Source organism: Jaculus jaculus, chromosome 5, assembly GCF_020740685.1.
Source record: "Jaculus jaculus isolate mJacJac1 chromosome 5, mJacJac1.mat.Y.cur, whole genome shotgun sequence".
NCBI classification, from domain to species: domain Eukaryota; kingdom Metazoa; phylum Chordata; class Mammalia; order Rodentia; family Dipodidae; genus Jaculus; species Jaculus jaculus.
The window spans coordinates 107,090,246-107,106,115 of NC_059106.1; the positions used below are offsets into that span (position 1 = coordinate 107,090,246).

Consider the following 15,870-nt stretch of genomic DNA (forward strand, 5'->3'; position numbering starts at 1 on the left):
TATCTGATAGAAGATTAATATCTAGGATATACAAAGAACTCAAAAAGTTAAATAATAAGAAATCAAACAAGCCAATTGAAAAAATGGGCTATGGAGCTAAATAGACGGTTCTCAAAGGAAGATATAAGAATGTCATATAAGCATCTACAAAAATGTTCTATGTCACTATTCATCAGGGAAATGCAGATTATAACTACATTGAGATTCCATCTCACTCCTGTCAGATTGGCTAACATCATGAAAACAAATGATCATAAATGCTGGCAGGTATGTGGAAAAAGAGGAACTCTTCTACACTGTTGGTGAGAGTCCAGTCTGGTCTAGCCATTGTGGAAATCAGTGTGGAGGTTCCTAAGACAGCTAAAAATAGATCTGCCATATGACCCAGCTATAGCACTCCTAGGCATATATCCTAAAGACTCATCTCATTTCCTTAGAAGTATATGCTCCACCATGTTTATTGCCGCTCAATTCATAATAACTGGGAAATGGAACCAGCCTAGATGTCCCTCAACTGATGAGTGGATAATGAAGTTGTGGCACATTTATACAATGGAATTCTACTCAGCAGTAATGAAAAACGAAGTTATGAAATTTGCAGGAAAATGGATGGAACTGGAAAGGATTATACTAAGTGAGGTAACCCAGGCCCAGAAAGCCAAGCACCACATATTCTCCCTCCTATGTGGATCCTAGCTACAGATGATTGGGCTTCTGTGTGAAAGGAAAACACTCAGTAGCAGAGGCCAGTTAGTTTAAAAGGAGATATAAAGGGAAGAGAAAGGAAGGGAGGATCGTACTTAATAGGTTGGTAATATATATATGCAAGTAGAAGAATAGATTACCAGGGGTGAAAAGGCCCAAAGTGAGGGCAGGGTAAGAGATTGAGTAAAGGAAAGGTGGAAAGAGGGCTAATCAAAATCTAAGAGTATTCAAATAAATCATATGGCATCCTCCAGTTTCAGACAATGGAACAGTCAGGAGCCATAGGTCATTGTTAGAAAATTTTCAGTGCCAAGGATGACATATCTCTAGTGAGTTGTTGACCAGGGAGGTTCCTGATGTCCCCAAAACATCATAGGCCATTGCCAAGGCCCTTGGTTTCCCTCCAGGTACAGATGGTAAGACCCTATTGCTGAAGACTTTACATACTTGGGCTGTAAGGCCACTGAGAAGTCCTGCTGGAACTGAGCTGATAACCTCCTCCATGTAGACCAGCTGACAGAATTCTGGAAGTAGCCATTCTGCATGCAGTTCAGTGGGAGAAAGAGAAATCACTAGTGAAAATACTCAACAGTGAACAATGCAAGCCTTATAATTGGCCAGCCAGCCCAAATGAGCCAACGGGTGCAATAGTGGCACATCTGTCATGGTGGAAACCAACTGCCCTCCAATTGGACTGGAGGCCTGCTCCATGGGGTGAAACACATCCCTGATACTGAAAACTTAAAGCAGGGGTAATCATGAACCCTGGGGGTGTAACATCTGCTGATGTCTGGAAAAATGTATATATTATTCTTATCAAACTGCCCAGTAATCTCTTCTTTTAATATTTATACCCTTACATTAATGCTACTCTCACTATGGGTAGAGAGTCTTCTCCTTTCAGATGGCAGTGACCTTGGGATGACTCAGAAAGTATCATAGTGCTGGAAAGAAGTGACTGGAGTACTGAGTAACGCTAGGACTCCTTACAACGTGCTCCCTCAAGACAAAAAATGGCCTAGATATCCATGACCTCATAGTGCCTGACACTACCTACACAATACCATCATAAGAAAAGGAAAAGACCATGACATCAAAATAATAGAGATACTGATTGAGATGAGGAGGTTATATGATGGAGAATGGAATTTCAAAGGGGAAGTGGGGGTAAGAGGAGGATGTTTCCATGAGATACTTTTTATAATCATGGAAAATGTTAATAAAAATTGAGAAAAAATGTTAAAAAAAAGCCATGTAGTAAAATTAATGTTGCCATACATTCATCATCATACCATATTGGCCCTCAGGATTGTCATCTTATTCCATTGCTCTGATCACCTTGCTTTTCCATTTTGTATGTGGCCAGTTAGTCTTTATTCTTTTCAGCAGCTTTCCTCTACTCTTTCCAGAAGTGGCATTCTTTCTTACTGCAAGCAGAAAAGCCTTAGACAGAGCCCTGTTCACTTAGTGCTGCCAGGTTTTCTCACCTGTTCACTTGCTATTCAACAAATCCTTACTAAGCACCTATTGTTTAATAGAAACTGTTGTAGGTGCTGGGGCTTCCTTGTGCTTTTATAGAGGTTACATTGTAAAGGTAATGGGTAGAAGCATACAGAAAAGAAAGTTCTTGACTTTCAGATAAGATGGTGGCATACTAGCCACACCAAATCAGCCTCACAAGGAAATAAACAGAAGCACATCAAAATACACTCTTCCTCTGAAAAGTGTAGGTGTGTAAATTATTATCAACCACAGCAGAGAAGTAGGGAATACCAAGATCTTCCAGAAAGGAAAAAAACTGCCAGAATCCTGCCAAGGTTCCAGCAGCCCTGATCCATGAGCTTGCCAGCCTGCCTGGGCAGCAGGTGGCACAGAGCAGCAGGAGCAGAAACAAGGTGAGGGGATTTTCCACTCACATCAGCCTCCTAACAAAGTCTAGAAACCTGAAGGGGAAGACAGCAGAGACCAGCTGGACAGCTGCTGAAGGAGATACAAGCAGGGCAGCTGAGCAGTTCCAGTACAACTCCAGCCATCCTGCAAAGTCTCCCATCCCCCACCTGTCAGGCCATCAACGTCCAGAGAACTCATTCACCCCTGGCTGCCCAGCACCGAGAGGGATCAAGGTGGGCACTCAGCATTGCTTAAATTGGAAGCCATCTCAAAAAGTAGCTGGGCCTACTTATACAAAGCCAGATGTACAGGCCTGCACTGGAAGTGCTAGTCTCTCTTTCCATGTTGGAAAAGGTTATGTACTACATTTGAATGATATATTCTTGATTGGATTTACCCTTCTCAAATAAGTTGTATTTTGGTGTTGACTATTGTTGCCTTTGATGTTTCCTGATTTTTAGGGCCTTTGGTTTTTGGTTTGTTTGTTTTTTTTTTTTTCCTTCTTCTGTCATTATTGGGGGCATGGGTTGACTGGCACCAGGCTGACTTAGAAACCATTTCAGACTAAAAATCTCAAATTCCTAGTTGACAAAATTAAGGGTATGGGGCAATAAACATCCTTAGGGACTTTGGTTTTGCTAGATTATATGTTTAGTTTAGTCCGCACATTTGTATAAATACTCTGTGCTGGTATTGATCAAATATCTAGATTGCTCAGTTGAATTTTAGAATTTGCCAGTAATTTGCTTCACCCAGTCTACTACAATACTTGAATAACAGCTGAACTCAACACTTAGGGTCACTTCTGCTATTTCTTCTGGAGTATAAGAGCTATACCTGACACCTTAAACTCCTACACCGAAGATTTATAAAATTAGATTTATGTGGCTGAGAACACTGCAGATAATTAGAAAACCCAAGCATCGATTTAACTCAAGATGAAAAAATATCTAAGTTATAGTACAAGAAACACAAAAAATAAAGACAGTACATTCCCACTAAATATTATAAATCCATCAGAAATGACCTCCAGTGAGACTGCTTTAGATGAAATGCCTGATAAAGATTTTTTCTCCTCCCCCAATAAAGATTTTTTTTAAAAAAAATGATTATATCTGTGTTCAAAAGGAATCAAAGAAGAAAACAAACTCCTGAAGGAAACCAACTTCATGAAATAAGAAGGGCAATAGAAAACATGAGTAAGGAAATGGAAGTAATGAAAATAATACCAAGCAGAGATACTAGCAATGAAAAACAGAGTAATTCAAGTAGAAAACTCTATAGAAAGTCTCACCAGTGGAATGGATAAAGGAGAGGACAGAATATCTAAACTAGAAGACCAGGTGGCAGATCTAATACAGTCCAACAAAGAGAAAGACAAACTAGTAGGAAGGCATGAATGGGAGTTTTAAGACATTAAGGACACTATGAAGAGATCAACTATAAGAATTGAGGGCATAGTAGAAGGAGAATTTCACTCCACAGGTATAACAGGTATTTTCAACAAAATCATAGAAGAAACCTTTACCCAAGTAGGAAAGTGATGCCAATACAGAAATAGGAAGCCTATAGAACACCAAACAGACAAAATCAGGAAAGAAACTTTTACCATCATATTATAATTAAACAACAAAACACACAAACCAAAGAAAAATATATTGAAAGCAGTTAGAGAGAAAAATCAAGTCACATACAAAGGCAAGCCCATCAGGTTAATAGCATATTACTCAACACAAACTTTAAAAGCCAAAAGGGCTTGGAATGATGTTTCCATCTTCTGAAAGATAACAACTGTCAACCAAGATTACTTTATGCTGCAAAGCTATCCATCTAAATAGTTTGTGAAATAAGGACATCCCACCAAAAAAGCAGGCTATAGGACTATATGAAGACCAAACCAGCTCAACAGAAAATACTTGAAAGGATCCTCCATGCTGGAAAGAAAGAAAAGCACATGTTGCAGTCAGGTTCACATTACTGACAGAAATCACCTTTCCAAGAGCAGCTTTTGGGGACAAAAGGGTTTATTTCAGTTTGCAGTCTTGAGTGGAAGAACCGTGATGGTAGGGGAAATGATGGCATGAGCAGAGGGTGGACATCACCGGTGATCCAACATAAGGTGGATAATAGGAACAGGAAAGTGTTCCAAACACTGCCATGGGGAAACTGGCTCTAATACCCATACACCTTCCCTGAACAATGCACCACCTCCAGGAGGCATTAATTTCTAATTGCTATCAGCTGTGGAGACTAGCATTCAGAATAACAAGTTTATGGGGTTCATCTGAATCGAACCACCATATTCTGCTCCTGGTGCCCATAAACTGATATCCATACATGATATAAAATACAATGCATTCAGTACGATTTTAAGAGTCCATAGGTTTTATCAATCCTAATGATGTTCAGACATCCCAATAATTCAAGGTCTTTTAACTGAGCCAAAATACCAAAAAAAAAAAAAAAAAAAAAAAAATCCTCCCAAATCCCATAATGGCACAGAATAAACATACTGCAAAAAATGGCATTGGACATATGGCAAAGGAATATTCAAGCCATGCAAGATTTAAACAGGGAAAACATCAAACTTTGTAGTTCCAAGTCCAACAACTCTTGTCAATGACAAGTCTTCAAGTCTGATAATTGTAACCAGCAAGTCTCTGGAGTTCTAATTCCGCCCCTCCAGCTAGGCTACTCACAGTTCTGAAAAACATCCAGAGCCGGCACCTCTCCTCAGCAGCCATCTCATGGCCCTGGCATCTCCATTAGGTCTCCACTGCAAACCACGGTTCATCCTCACAGCTCCATTGGGTGTCCATGCAGGCATCCAGCAAACCTGCTTCACACTGCCCATGGCCATTTCCAAAACACAAGACCGTGTTGCAAACTGAATGACCCTCTCTTTCTTGTGCTTCTTATACCCCGCAATACCAGGTAGGGTGCCAATTTGTTAATCCTGTGGAAAATAATGCAGAATTTGAAGAACAGAGCATTCCTTGAGCACTCAGGCCCCTTCAGATGAGTCTACATTCTTCCTGCTGTCCCAGTGCAGGTCAGCTGGCCCAGTCACAATGGTTGTAATCTCTCATACAATTGCAGTTGCACAGGCAGCAGTTTCAGCCCAAAGATTTATTTCTGTGCCATATCCCTCTGCACACAAGCAGTCCATTTCTATACAGTGCAACCCTGCACAACTTCTCAGGACACGGTTATAACAGTAAGCCTCTCACACATCCTGCTTCTAGCCCAGTCCAGGCAAAGCTCCTTCTCACCCTCATCAGCCAAACCTCACAGTCCATAGTTCTTACTGCATTTGGGTCTTTCAACTCTGACCAGAACTCTCCATCAAGCTGTACTTATAGCACTGCAAGGCATCTTTTAAACCAGGATTTCAAATCCTTCCACATTCCTCTTGAAAATGACCTCCAAAAGGCCAAAGCCACAAAGGTGTCTATTAGCAGCACCACTCTTGGTACCAACTTTACTGGAATAAAGGTAAGAGAAACCATTTGTATTTCCACTCCTTGATTACTGGACCCATGAATTTCTCAGGAAATAAAACCACAGATCAACTGCTGGGACCTCATGTAATTACAAATCTTTTGTACAGCAAAGGACACTGTGAATAGAGCAAAGAGGCAACCTACAAAATGGGAGAAAATCTTTGCCAGATATATATTTGACAGAGGATTAATATCTAGGATGTGCCACTTTGTGCATCTGGTTTTATGTGTGTACTGGGGAATAGAACTTGGGTTGTTAGGCTTTATGAGCAGGTGCCTTAACCTTAGATCCATCTCTCCAGCCCTGTCGTGAATTTTTGTTTGTTTGGTTTTTGAGGTAGGGTCTCTCTCTAGCTTAGGCTGACCTGGAATTCACTATGTAGTCTTAGGGTGGCCTCGAACTCATGGCGATATTCCTACCTCTTCCTCCCAAATGCTGAAATTAAAGGCGTGTGCCACTATGCCTGGCTTATGGTAACTTTTGAATTGAGTTACCACAGTAATCACTGCATCTGGAAAGGGAAGCTTCCCTAACCAAAAGTGAGAGTAACATTAACATACAGGCCTAAATACAAGTGTTTAGAGTGCATTTTGGTAGGCATGATATATCCATTTAGCCAGAAAACAGCAGTAGTTCCCACTTAGGGCTTATGACCTCCCCAGCCATAGGCTTTTTAAAAAATATATACTTATTTTTTTTATTTATGAAAGAAGCAGATAGAGGGAATGGGTACATCAGGCCCTCTAGCCACTGCAAACAAACTCCAGACACATGCCACCTTGTGCATCCAGCTTTATGTGGGTAATGGAGAATTAAAACTGAGTCCTTTGGCTTTGCTGGCAAGCTCCTTAACCACTAAGCCATGTCTCTAGCCCAACCATAGGCTTTTGATTAGTTTTTAGTACCAGGCAGGAATTCTCTCCCATGGAACAGGCCTCCAGTCCAATCAGGGAACAGTTGGTTTCTCCCATATGGTGCCATAGATACCATAGGTACATTTGCCCTGGCTGGCCAGCCATAAAGCTTGCAGGATCCACTGCTCATTAACACCACCAGTGATTTTTTTTTTTTCCTCCTCCAACAGGCTGCATAGCACTTTCTAGCATCCTGACAGCTTGTCAACAGGCAGGAGGTTTCCCACTCAGCTCCAGCTTGATTTCTCAGTGTCTTGCGGTCTCAAGTATGTGTTTTTCGGTAATAGGATCTTACCATCTAGTTCTAGAATCTCGGTAATGGCCTGTAATATTTGGGGGTATCAAAGCCTTCCCTGATCAACAACTCACTGGAAGGTGTCCATTCCTAGCATTGAAATTTTTCTGATAACATTCTGTGCCTTCCAGATACATTCTGTAACATACTTCTGCTGACACGCATTCTTTTTCTGTATCTCTTTCTGTCTCCCCCTCCCTGTGCCTCATATATATATATATAATTGGCTAGTGAAGAAGTAGGTTTCTAATATGGTTTATTCACAAATCTCAAATTTATTTTTTATTTTATTTTTATTCATTTATTCGAGAGAGAGAGAGAGAATGGGCACTCCAGGGCCTCTAGCCACTGTAAACGAACTCCAGATGCATACACCCCCTTGTGCATCTGGCTTACATGGGTCCTGGGGAATTGAACCTGAGTCCTTTATCCAGCCAAAATCTTAAATTTTAATTAACCCTCCCACTCCTTCCTCTCCTTCATCCCTTCTCTTTAGACCTGTTAACCCCTCCCTCTGTATTTTTCCCTCTACTTACATGTATAATTTTTAAGCATTAAGTAACCCTTAAACCCAGGCTGTCTCTTCCCTCCCTTGTAGCCTCTTTCTAGCTTACTGGTGACTAGCAATTCTAATTCTAAATACATACCCTTGTGAACTGAAACTTCATGTTTACTCCTCACCTGAAGGATTTTAAGATTAAGGGTTGGTAGGAGATGGGTTGGTGTGAAGATAGACAGAATTCTACAGAGATGAGACTGTTTTGTAGGTTACTGGCCTTCCTTTAAAACTGTGAGCATGTGCTGGATCTAAGGGCTAGAGGTATTCTGGCAACATTTTCCAATTTGGGCTGTTTTCAAGACAGCCGTTTCTTATTTCTGAACATTGCCCAAGTCTTCTGTGGTATTGGCAGCACTGTTTATCCTTAAACCTATTTACAGATGCAGAAGTACAAGTTTGAAAGCAGAATATTTGTGATACACCCAGCTGTTTCAAAATACAGTTGCTTATCAGAGAAGTAATTGGAGTGTCAATAAAACAATAAGGTATTTTTTCCCAACTGTAGCCAGGAAGATTTTGTAGGAAAATGTAGCTGAAGCCAAGCAGTCCTTCAAATGAGCCATTCCCTCTAGTTATCACCACTCACCCAGAGCCCTTTCTTCAACAGTAGGTTTTCTTTGGCTTTTACAGATGGCTAGCAGAGCTGGTTTGGAAAGCAAAGAGCTTGCTTCCATGTGTTAGGAGGACCAGTGGTCTCATGGCCTAGCTGTGTGAATCACTTTGTCTCTATTTTCTTAAGTATAGTAGTGATGATTGCTCTATATTGAAAGACATGGTAATGATTACTGCTATATTTCTGAGATCCTTAGATACAAATTTTGGAAGAACTCTTTTCTTAAAATAAATTCATATGTTTGTATTACATATTCACTTCCTCAAACTGTCCACGTCATTTTATATTTCCACTTACTGTCCATTTATAAAACATGCACATCGCACTTATTCATGAGATTGAATCACCTTCAGTAACCTAGAAACTGCCTACCCCTGTGTTCCCTCCTGAGCTCTTCTACTCTCTTGCTGTTCCTTCTTGAATGCTTTTGCATAGTTCCAGGATTTAGATGCCCTAACTTGCTCTAACACTGATAATTTCTAGGGTTCTTAATTCCAGGTCATGTTTCTTGTATAGTTTCAGACTCCTGTGTTTGCTAACTTTAGGGGACTTTCCATTTGATAGTCTTACTGACTTGTCTGTCAATACATAGCTATAGAAATTTTCCAGTTCATTTTCTTAGACTTGTAGAGAGATGATTATATTACCTTTAGGACACAATAACTGAATCTTTTTCAGCTACTTTTACCTCTGGATTAGCAAAAACTTCTACAGCAGTTGCACTCAATCCTTCCTGAAAAGGACCACTTGGACGACTTGTTAAAATACTTGACCCCACCCCTGGAATCTTAACTTAGTGGCTCTAGTTTGAGTCAGATTTGTTTGCTTTATTTGGTTTCTCAGATAAATTCCCTAAAATTTATTGTGTTCATACAAATTTAGCAAACAAACTTGTGTCAGAATAGTACTGAGTAATGATAGTTTTCTGTTGTGACTTTTAGTCTGTGCTCTATATGATGTCACTTGACTGTTGGCTGTGACCCCATTTGGCCCTGTAACAGTGTTTATGACAGTCAGTGGGCAGCCTGAGCTGGCAAAGAGCTTCTGCCCTGCTATTTGTTCAGTGCACATTAGACTGAGGGTGCAGGTGGAGGGTACCAGTTGACGTAGAAGTACAGGCTTTCCTCACTTTCCAAGTGTCATCCTTGACTGGCTTTCTTAGGACTCTGGCTGCCTGTGACTGTCCTTCCCCAGAACCTGTGCACTCTGTTCCCCTTTGCTTTATCTGCTGCTCTTTTTTGCTGGAAATTAAAGACCTGGTTGCTCCCACCTTGTCATCTGTGAGTGCCATAGAGTATATGCTAGAAGCAGCTTCCAGAACACAGATAACTTATAACATACTGAAGTTTTATCTCATAGGGTAATGCTTTGAATGCTTTTTCAGTTATGTCTCTGGTCTGGGAATTTTATCTATATCTTTCACTCACAGGCAACAATATGACATTTTGAAACTATTTGTAGTTCCTCGACACACTGTATTTTCCTACTTTTATAGTTTGAATATGCTCTTCTAGCTGCCTTTATCTCCAGATTTTATGTGCCAACTCTTCTGTGTCCCCTAAGAATTACCCCCGTGATTGCTTCTTTTTTTGATCATGTAGGCAGATGGGTGTCCCCATGGTTTGCTATACTATACCAAATACCTCTTTCAAAGCCCTTGCCCCACTACTATAATCAGCTCTGCATCATCCGTCTGTGTAGTCCATCTAGTCACTAGTCTACAGTATGTTACTAGTTTTTATAAGCCAGTTACCCAGAGCACAGATTCATTGTTTCTTAAAGAACTTTATAAAAGTTGGCATGTCTCACTTGTCTCATTTTTAAATTATTGGTGATCATGAAAATGTTCACCTTATTCCTATACTGGGGAAAACATGCAAGAGATTAATGTCTGGTTTTGGTAAAGGGTAAAGAACAGTTTTGAGAACTCTTGTGAAGGTGTATACATTCTTATGTTTGAAGGACAGATTTTAAGTTGTATTAACCTTTGACTCAACAACTCTCCGTAAAGGAGTTCTAGAAAAACATTTGCACCAAATACACTAAGGTTTTTATATGAGGATATCATATCATAATAACTAAAAGAGGGGTGTTCAAAATATTCATCAGTAATGAAATAATTAAATCGATATATATTTTTTGAGGTAGGGTCTCACTATAGCCCAGGCTGACCTGGAATTTACTGTGTAGTCTTAGGCTAGCTTTGAACTCATGGTGATCCTACCTCTGCCGCCAAAGTGCCCGGCTTGCTTGCTTGCTCCCTTTCCTTCCTTCTCTCCTACCTTCCTCCCTCCCTCCTTCCATCTGACTATCAAATGGGACTCTGTGCAGTAGTCTTTATAAAGAGGTATGGAAAGAGGTTTGTAATGTGTATATATGTTTGTGTTTGGTCAGGAATCAAATACAGGGCATCATACATCCTAAGCAACTGCTCTACCACTGAGTTACACTCCTACCCTCACCCCTCTTTTTCTTATTTTTTTTTTAAAATTTAAGTTGTCTTGCTATGTGGTTCAGGCTGGCATTGTACTTCTGGGGCACTTGAAGAAACCACTGTACCCAGCCTATAGTAAATTGTGAGTGAGAAAACCAAGTTATATATCAGTATATGTTTTCTATGGTATATTTTCATCTTTGTAAGAATAGATTTGATTTTTTATATGTTTACTATTATTTCTTATGCATAAGATACTGTATGGAATTTTAAAGTGGGGAAAACTACTTTTTATCAAGTTATACTTATTTATATATTATATTTTTGTGCATATCATTATACTACTTAAATATATTTGTGTATATATCAAGTTATACTATTTAAATATTATATTTGTATATCATTTGATTTTTTTCAATCATATACTATAGTAGTAGTGTTTGCCTTTCTCCAGAATATGAGAGTAGTCTTGTTTTTGTGAACCAGCAAGTGATAGATAATTTCTTGATTATAAAATATTTCAAGAATATAAAAAGACTTTACTGGGTTTTAAGTTTGCTAGATTTGCTTTAAGTTTGTTGTGTTTTTTTTTTTTTTTTTTTTTTTTGGTTTTTCGAGGTAGGGTCTCACGTTGTGTTTTTTTTTTTTAAGTGAGAGAAAGAGAGAAAATTGGCATACCAGGGCCTCAGCCACTGAAGTCTGACTCCGGGCACTTGTGCCACCTACTGGGCGTGCGCGACCTTGTGCTTGCTGTCACCATTGTGTGTCTGGCTTACATGGAATGTGGAAAGAGATCAAATATGGGTCCTTAGCCTTTGCAGGCAAGTGCCTTAATGAGTAAGCCATCTCTCCAGCCTGTTTCTTTTTTTTAAACTATTTTTATTTATTTATTTGAGAGACAGAGAGAGTAAATATGGACACACCAGGGCCTCCTGCCATCACAAACTCTAAAACACATGCATTATTTTGTGCATCTGGCCTTACATGAGTACTGGGACATCAAACCTGGGCCATCAAGCTTTGCAGGAAAGGGCCGTTAACTGCTGAGCCATCTATCTCTTCAACCCTTTTAAATTATTCTTAAAGAAATAAAACATTACAAATGGGAAAGTGTGGGAGTGGGGAAGGAGGGAATTACCATGGGATATATTGTATAATCATGGAAAAAAAGAAGTAAAACATTACAAGAAAAATTGAAAACCCTGAATATCCTACAAATTAATTTCTGTCTTCTCTGTCTAAAACATCTATTTTCAATTTTGGAATTTTATTTTAAAAATATGGAATGCTTCACCAGTTTGCATGTCATCCTTGCACAGGGGCCATGCTAATCTTCTCTATATCATTCCAATTTTAATATATGTGCTGCAGAAATGAGCACAAATAAATAAAAATTTTAAAAATATTCTTATTTATTTATTTATTTAAGACAAAGAGAGGCAGAGAGAGAGAGAATGGGCATGTCAGAGCCTCCAGCCAGTGCACACTCCAGAAGCACATGCCACCTTGTGCATCTAGCTTAATGTGGTCCTGGGGAATCGAACCTGGGTCCTTTGGCTTTGCAGGCAAGCACTAGGCCATCTTTCCAGCCCTAACATATCTTTTTAAACAAAGAATGTATTATAAGCTGGGAGTGTGGCCCACGCCTTTAATCCCAGCACTCTGGAGGCAGAGGTAGGAGGGTTGCCTTAAGTTTGAGGGCAGCCTGTAGCTACATAGTGAATTCCAGGTCAGCCTAGGCTAGAGCGAGACCCTACCTAAAAAGAACCACTCACACACACACACACTCTCTCTCTCTCATGTATAGTGTTGCATCTCATATTTTTAAACTTCATCAAAGTAGCATGATTGTTAATGCATCTTATAAATTTCTTTTTTTACTGCACTTATTTTTCAATTAGCATGATGTTGGTTATGGTTATTCTTTCCTTTTTGCATAAGTGTGAAGAATGTGTGTGTGTTTGTATATACATGTTCATGCATGTATGGCAATGTGTGTGCATATGTGTGTGGAGGCTAGCGGTTGATGTCAGATGTCTTCATCAGTCATTCTCCATCTTATTTCTTGAGATAGGGTCTCTAACTTGAACATAGAGCTTGCTGATTCAGGTAGTCCAGCTGACCATCTTGCCACTGTCTCTACATTACAGGCAGGCTGCCATGCCCCTGTGGCTTTCATGTAAGTGCCTGGATCCCCACTTAGGTCCACATGCTTGTGCAACAAGCACTTTACCACCATCTCTTCAGCTCTTTAATTTTTGGAGATGGCCTCACCTTATACTCCAAGCTGGCCTTGGAGTTGTTATAACCCTCCAGCCTCTGACTCCTCAGTGCTGAGATTACAGGCTTGTAAACACCTGTATGGTGATTTTCAATGCCATGTGGAATTCAGTTTTGTAGGTATGCCAAAACTTATTTATTCTTTTGTTAATAGACATTCAGCTTATTTCTTCTGGATTTTGCCTTTTCAAATAAAGTTTTGGTAGATTTTCTGGCTCAGGTCTTCTTATGCATAGGAATGGGGAGATTGTTTTTAGGTGTGTGTCTAGGGATGGACTCCCAGAGACAAGAGGAATATATACTTTTAATTTTGCTAGATCTGTTCCATCCAACATAGCCTTTCTGCTTTACTCTTCTACCATGTGAGCTCTGCCATTTGTCCACACTCTCACTTATGAGTAACATAAGTACATTTAATTCTCATGAAACAACAAAAGTAAACAGATTGCTTAAAGAAAATGAGAGTATGAAATGCCAGTTAAAGCTACAGAGAGAAGAAAAATTCTGTCCATGAGAGCGAACTGTGTGATAGAGGGTGCTGTGGTACTTAGTGGGCCATTTTTTCCTTTACATGTTTTGAAGAGTTCCAATGTGGGCATTTACAGTACTTTCAGCTTTAAATTACTAGTGTTTTATGTAGCAACTATCCATATTCAGTGATACTCCTCTCAGTCCCAAGGGTCAGTGTGAACGGAACTATAAATGCCACAGTGACTGTTGTGGCATACTTAGGAATAAATCTCATCTGAGTTCCAGCAAGCATTGTGTCCTTTTTCCTCTGGAAAAGGAAGAGTACAGGGATTTTCTGCCCACTATAGCACACTGCTCATGTGGAGCTCCTACTGGGCAGTCATTGAGCCAGATGGAAGAGGAGTAGTTTCTTTCTTGTAGCTTAAAGGGTTTAATAATTTACAGGCATATTTCCAAAGCCAAATGGAAACCAATTGCATTTTGTTCTTCATAGTCTTATTTCCTGTCAGACAGCTAATACTCTTAAATTTGGAGGATTTACATAAATTAAATGAATTGCATTTCTCTTATACACAAGTCATTCAGAATTATAGCTTTATAAGTTAAGTGAAGCTGGAGCTTAGCAATTTTCATTATTCAGTTTTTAAAGACGTTAAAAGTTTTTTTTTAAGCCAAGGAGGAGGCTGAGAACATGCTATGAATCCTTTCCATATTGCTTCAGATCCTTAAAATTGAGTTTATAATTTTAAAAACAACCCACAAATGCACTAACGATAAAAAAAAGGAAGACCCAGGTTGCAGAAAGCTCATGAAAAGCCAGTAACATTCATATGCAGAAGAAAACCTCGATGCAAAGCAAGGTCAGGAACATGTTGCAGCTATAGATGGGGATGGTGTCTGGAGCTTTTCCACCTGGAAATAGTTGCCTTGGGGAGATGTAGACATCTCAGGACAAGTGACATGGTGTCTCTGGTACTGTGGCATAGTGATAGAGGTGTCTCTGGCAGGTGTACCGAGTACAGGAACATGGTTTGGAGAGACAGGGCAGGGCTTGCTGAATCTAGGAAAGCAGAAACTCCCTTGCTGGAAGACTGGAAGATCTTCTGAACTCTGCTGGAAAGATAAGCACTTAATTAAGTATCATCCAGAAAGGGGCTGGGGGGACGGGTCAGTTCATAAAGCCCTTGCTACAGAAGCATGAGAGCGTGAGTTCAGAGTCCAGCACCCATGTAAATGCCAGGCATGGTAGTGTGTACCTGTAATCCCAGAGCTTGAGAGGCAGACAGGTAGGCGTCTGGGGTAAGCTGTCTAGGTAGACCAGTGAAATTGGTGAGCTCTGGGTCAATGAGAGACCCTGTCTCAATAAAGACGGTATAGAGTGATTGAGGAAGACCCTCCTTGCAATGTTGACCTCTGACCTCCACGCACATAAGGTGTGCAAATGAATAAACTGGGCATGATGGTGCACACCTTTAATCCCAACACTTGGGAGGCAGAGGTAGGAGGATTGCCATGAGTATGAGGCCAGCCTGAGACTACACAGTGAATTCCAGGTCAGTCTGAGCTAGAGTAAAACCATACCTCAAAAAAGAAAATAAAAAATAAGGTCTGGAAAGAAGACTTAGTGGTTAAGGCACTTGCCTGCCAAGCCTGAGGTCCCAGGTTCGATTCCCCAATACAAGGTGGCACATGTGTCTGGAGTTCGTTTACAGTGGCTGAGGTCCTGACACACCCATCTTTTTCTCTCTGTCTCTCTCTCTCAAATAAATAAATAAAATATTTTTAAATAAATAACTAAAATGAATGAATAAAAAAAAGTAGAACTAGATTTTTCCCAGAATACAGTTATAAGTATAGATTCCAGCCAGGCATGGTGGCACACACCTTTAATTACAGCACTTAGGAGGCAGTGGTAGGAGGGTCACTGTGAGTTTGAGGGCACCCTGAGACTACATAGTGAATTTGGATCAGCCTAGGCTAGAGTAATACCTTACCTCAAAAAAAAAAAAAAAAAAGCTGGGCAAGGTGGCACACACCTTTAATCCCAGCACTTGGGAGGCAGAGGTAGGTGGATTGCCGTGAGTTCAAGGCCACCCTGAGACATAGGATGATTGCTGTGAGTTCAAAGCTACCCTGAGACTACATAGTGAATTTCAGGTCAGCCTGGGTAAATACTCTTAAAGTAAATACTCTTAACGGCGTAGT

General features: G+C 40.1%; 1 protein-coding gene and 1 non-coding gene across 10 annotated transcripts in view; one reads left to right on the forward strand and one right to left on the reverse strand.

Moving 5' to 3' along the window:
- Positions 1-15,870, forward strand: part of Dtnb (dystrobrevin beta) — a 395,702-nt gene that overhangs the window by 172,760 nt on the left and 207,072 nt on the right. The window lies entirely within an intron of this gene.
- LOC123461088 lies at positions 12,189-12,295 on the reverse strand. The gene has a single exon (XR_006637406.1). It is a non-coding gene; the product is annotated as a U6 spliceosomal RNA (small nuclear RNA).